The sequence below is a fragment of the Nycticebus coucang genome, chromosome 6, assembly GCF_027406575.1.
Source record: "Nycticebus coucang isolate mNycCou1 chromosome 6, mNycCou1.pri, whole genome shotgun sequence".
Classification (NCBI taxonomy): domain Eukaryota; kingdom Metazoa; phylum Chordata; class Mammalia; order Primates; family Lorisidae; genus Nycticebus; species Nycticebus coucang.
In genome coordinates, this window is record NC_069785.1 from 94,543,601 (window position 1) to 94,549,198 (window position 5,598).

At 42.6% G+C, this 5,598-nt stretch overlaps 1 pseudogene; it reads left to right on the forward strand.

Moving 5' to 3' along the window:
• The first annotated feature begins 2,422 nt into the window (after positions 1-2,422).
• Positions 2,423-5,354, forward strand: LOC128588376 (ZZ-type zinc finger-containing protein 3-like; annotated as a pseudogene).
• Positions 5,355-5,598: the final 244 nt, after the last annotated feature.

A 5,598-nucleotide genomic window follows, 5' to 3' on the forward strand; every position in this document is an offset into this window, starting at 1 on the left:
GCAGCCGCCAGGGTCCTGGAAGGTCCAGGCCTTTCCAGCTGTCCTCACCCTGTGGAGTCCTGTTCAATGGGCAGAGCGACTTCCTTGACACGCTGTGTGGCCACTCAGGCTTCCTCTCTCGCTCTCTCTCTCATGTTCTGATAAATCACCTGGAAACTTCTTTTGTTCTTGTTCGACAGAGAAAACTGTTGTATTACATATTTTAAACAGAAATTTAAATATATTTGGTCACAATTTTTAGTGGTTTCATAGCAAATTTTGCACCCAATTTTTTCTCATACTGCTATTTTTTTCATATACACTTTTACATTTGTCAGTATCTTTTCTGAAAACATTTGAAAATTGTTTATTATTGAAAAGTGTATATTTTTGCTGAACCAACTATCCTCGGGATATTCCTGCCCGTCTCTTCATGTTGCTGTGTGTGTGCATGTGTGTTCGTGTGTGTGCATGTGTGTTCATGTGTGTGCATGTGTCTTTGTGTGTGTGCATGTGTGTGCACATATGTGTACACATTACATATCATTGGCTTCTCTTTTTCAAGGTCCTCAGGCCCAGCCCCACAGGGATTCTCTCTCCCTTCCCTTCCACTAGCTCTCTTCATTTAAAGTAATGAATTTTCTGTACATTTTCACTTTGGACCCTGCCTCCAGTTTCTTTTTAACTTTACATCAACCCAAGCCCATTGAGCCTTAACTCATTCGAAGTTCAAGTTTTTTTGGTTAGGGGCTCTGCTGCTTGTGTTCTGTGTTAAATCTTCCCAACACCCTTTCATATATCCCCTTAACTACAACAGTAAATTGTTTATATTTTAACTTTATAATGTAATGAATTTTCAAAAAATGTATAACAATCAAAATATGGAACATGGCCGTAACTCTGAGACTTTCCCAATACTACTCCGCTGTCAGCCCAGCCCTTTCTCCACAACTTCTGGTCCTGAGCAATCACTCATCATCTTTCTGTCACTGAAGATGCACTTGATCATTTTAGAACTTTGGATGGATCCAGAGTAGATGCTATTCTAAGGACATCTTAACCCTCCTCCCAAAGTGAGACTGTCCTGGGTCTCCAGCACTTGCATTCTCATTTGTCTGAACTCAGAGAGCTTCCTGACTGAAGGAGCTCTAAGAATTATCCAGTTTACAACCCTCTGGCATTTGTTCTTTGTTCAGCCTCACAGACTGACACCTCATGTTTGCAAAGTTTACTATCATCATCATATCTTTTCTTATAGAGATCTCTTATTCTCTTTCACTAAATAGCTCCCTTCTTCTATGGTATGCTATCTAGTTAATTCTGCTACATCAGATTTCTCAAACTCTGGTCTCTGCCTGTTTAACAAGTGGGAGCTTCCTGTTCTGCTTGGGTTTTCCCTCCCACTGGAGCATATCAGAATGTGCTCCCAGGCAGAAAGCAGAACCAGTTACAGAGCTCACCTCATTTGTTTCCCTCTTCTGAGGGTAATTGTTATGCCCTACAATTGTCAAAACTAACACTTGTAGCACATATTTTGCTTAGCTTTCTAGTTGTCTATGCAGTGCGGGAAGTGAACCAGTCATGACTGGAAGCAGAGTACACTTTATATTTGTCAGTACAAATCAAATAGTTGAAAACCCAAAGACGAAACAATATCTATAAAATCACAAACAAATCTAAAATTAAAGTGTAGTGGGAAAGAAGTTAAATATTTTCAAGAACATGTTAGCTTTTTGACAAAGACATTTACAGCTGCAGGACCAGCTCCAGCTAGGCCACTCTGTTGATAATAGAATGTCAACTTGCCTGGTAGGTAGAACAAAACCCAAACTGCAAGTCATGTGGCCTGGGCATGCACTTCAGGAAGGTCTTGACCTCTCAGAACACAGGAACTAACAGCTCCTCCCCACGGAGTCAAGGACAGCAGGACGTGACTAGAACCTGAACACTGGGAACTTTTCGAAAGTGAGGGGTCCTTCAGCCTGAAAAGTTTGGGACTAAACTCTGCCTTATTTTACTTTACCATAAATGATCAACTTTGATGCCTTCCAACTGGACTCTGCCAAGCCAGTGTTCCCAATCCTTCCTCTTGCCCTCTAACTCCTTAAAACATGCCCTAGGAGGAGGCGGGGACCCACCTGGAAGCACCCAGTGTCTGAGCTTCCTGTGGTGGGGGCACCTGACCAGGTGCCGCAGGGGGCAGAGAGTGACCACGGCTGTGACGCCTCCCCAAGGGGTCCACAGTGCCCAGTCCTGCAAGAAAGATACCAAGTTGTGCTAGTACAACCATATAAATAATTAATGCCTGAAGTCCCAATGTAACTGGGCATTAAGAATGATGACAGATAAATATAATTGGGAATCAAATACTACGCAAAACACTTTTCAAAATGTTTCCCATTGAGTGGATGATGTTGACTGTGTTGTAGAGACTTGCTATAATATGGCTACTTCCCAATCTGCTGGTGTTACAATATCTACAGTGGGTTTAAACAGCTTGTATGAATCTTTTTGTGGTATAACTTTAAAGAATCGTAGTATTGATCACAGAATGAAGGAATCTCTTCTAATTCTCAAGTGAGATCAAGATCACCAAAGAAGAGACCAGCGGCTGTGCAAATTCAGAAAGAGAATAACAATGGAAGAACCACTGATTTAAAACAGCAGAGTATACGGGAGAATCATGGGCGAGCCCTAAGAAAAGAGGACTTTCTTCTTCTGATGAGGATAACATAGAAAGGCAGGCTGTAGACAATTGTGAGAGAAGGCCAACGGAACCCGTTTCATCAGTCTTAAAAAGAATTAAGCGTTGTCTTAGATCTGAAGCACCAAACAGTTCAGAAGAAGATAAAACCTACAAAACCAGACAAGGAGTCAGGAGAGCACTGTGGTAGTAGACAATGATGTGTATTTGCAAGGGACTGAATGAGCTTGTTGAGGTCTTATACTGGATGATCCTGAGAAAAGGGGAATTAAAAAGGTGAACGTCACTGAGGAAGGGCCTCTTAATTCCGCAGTAGTTGAAGAAATCATAGACTATCTGGCTGTCAATGGTGTCGATGACAGTGATTCAGCTGTTATAAACTGAGGTAATTGTCAGCCTGATGGGAACACTGAACACCAATAGCACTGGTTCCTATGGGCTGCAGGAGAAATCAGTAGCTGCAAATAGGCATTTAGATACCCAGACTTCAATGTTCCTTGATAGTAGGAAGAAGAAAAGTTGTATAGACCATAATGTCCCTTGCATAGACTCAGACATGCAGGTCATGTTGGAGGCCCACAAAACAGTAACTGCCTGCCTGCCTGTAGAACATGTTAGTTAGCTGACTGCTGAGCCAACTCCAGTTCCCCTTTCTGGAATTCAGTCATCTTTAAGGGATTCTGAGGAAGAAGTGGATGGGATGGGAGACAGCAATGCTTCAAAAGAGCAGTGCAAAGAAGACACCAGTAATGACCTAGACACAGGCTTGAGAGGGTGCCAGTCTCTGGGGAACCAGAACCGTCTTCAGTTTTAGACTGTGTTTTAGCTCAAATGATGTCTTTCTCAAAGCCTCAGGAGCATCACTACACCCTGAGAACCTCCCTACGAAGGGCTGCCCCTATCAGAGGTACCTCCTGAAAACATTGCTCCCTGCAGAGAAAACGGACAGTTTGAGGAGAAAAATCTTAGTCCCAATGAAACAAATGCAACTGTTAGTGATAACATAAGTGAACCTCCTACAAATGCTTATGAAATGTCTCAAAATGAGATACATTGTGACTCTCAAAATTTCAGAAGCGGAGGACTAAGTAGGCGCCTTCAGAGGCAATTTGGACATTTGCCACCAGCCACAGGGAGTGCCAGTCAGCACGTTATGGAAGAGGAAGATCACGGTCCTGATGTTTAGTGCTTTAAATCAGATCATGTGACACTGAAGCACGACAAAAATTCCAGAGACTGTTATAGGCAATCACTGTACTCGAGGCTCAGGGCTCTCAAGCAGTCCAAGAGCATGAAAGTTTAGGCAGATACCAGAGAGATGCACTAAAAAATCCCAGTGGATTTGTGGAGAAACTGCAGAAGAAGGCTGATCTGGGGCTTCCGTATCCACAGACAGTTGTTGGGTCACCTGAGAATGTGTGGGACCAGTATACTCATAGCCTTCAGAACTTTGAAAGAGAATTTAAAAATCATAAAAGACATACTAGGAGAGTTAAGCTAGTTTTTAATAAAGTAGGTTTAGCTGCTAGACCAAAAAGGCCTTCAGATCCTAAGAAGGATGGATAGTCCCTTTCATATTCTGTGTTTCCTTTGAGTGATGGTCCAGAAGGCTCAAATAGTCATCCTCAGATGATAAGGGGACACCTGTGTGATGGTACCAAACTGGAAACATTTAACCAATTGTGGACTGGTGAAGAACAGAAAAATCTTGAACAGCTACTCCTGAAATACTGCCCCTGAAGAAGTTGAATCTAGACGTTGGCAGAAGATAGCAGATGAACTGGGCAACAGGAAAGCCAAATAGGTTGCCAGCTGAGCACAGAAGTATTTCATAAAACTAATTAACGCTGGCATTCCAGTTCCAGGCAGAGCACCAAACTTATGCATATACTCCAAAAAGTCTTTAAGAAGCAGACAACAGCACCCTCTTAATAAGCATCTCTTTAAACCTTCCACTTCTATGACTTCACATGGACCCAGCATACCTGGACCAAGAAGATGACCGCTCCTGTTTTCACAGCCACATGAGCACGCTGTTGAAAAGTTGTGAGATGAAGCAAGTATAGAAGTGGCCTAGAACCTAGCCAGGGAGTTCAGTGGCACTGCCAGGATTATCCTCCAGAAACGTCTTTGGATTTCTGTGATTCTTGTTCAGACTGCCTACACGAAATGGATATTCACAAGGAAGATCACCAGTTAGAACCTATTTATAGGTCAGAGGTATTCTTTTTTTTTTTTTTATTAAATCATAGCTGTGTACGTTAATGCAATTGTGGGGTACAATGTGCTGGTTTTATATAGAATTTGAAATATTTTCATCAAACTGGTTAACGTAGCCTTCACGACATTTTCTTAGTTATTATGTTAAGACATTTATATTCCACATTTAGTAAATTTCACATGTACCCTTGTAAGATGCACCGTAGGTGTGGTCCCACCAATTACACTCCCTCCACCCATTCTCCCTCCTCCCGTCCCCGCCCTATCCCCTTTCCCCACATTCTTGAGCTATAATTGGGTTATAGCTTTCAGTAGGGCTGAGTACCTTGGATACTTTTTCTTCCACTCCTGAGATACTTTGCTAAGAAGAATATGTTCCAGCTCCATCCATGTGTCCCAGGGCACCAGTTATAATTACCATGAGCCAACCTACTTTCCAGCAAACAGATGACATGGAAGAGATGGTTATTTTTTAGTCCTCCTCAACACACTATCATCATTAGTTATGTGCACAGTTTGGAAAGGTCTTCTGCTTCCCTGAAGTGACACTCACAGCATGAGAGCTTCCTGGTGACCTCCTCTGGCACAGCTCTGTACCACCATGACTCTAGATCACAGCTCAGCAGCTGAACTGGTGAGCAGAGGGTATCCTTGGGGAATTTGTCTCTATGACTTTAAAGCCTTCGAAGTGATGA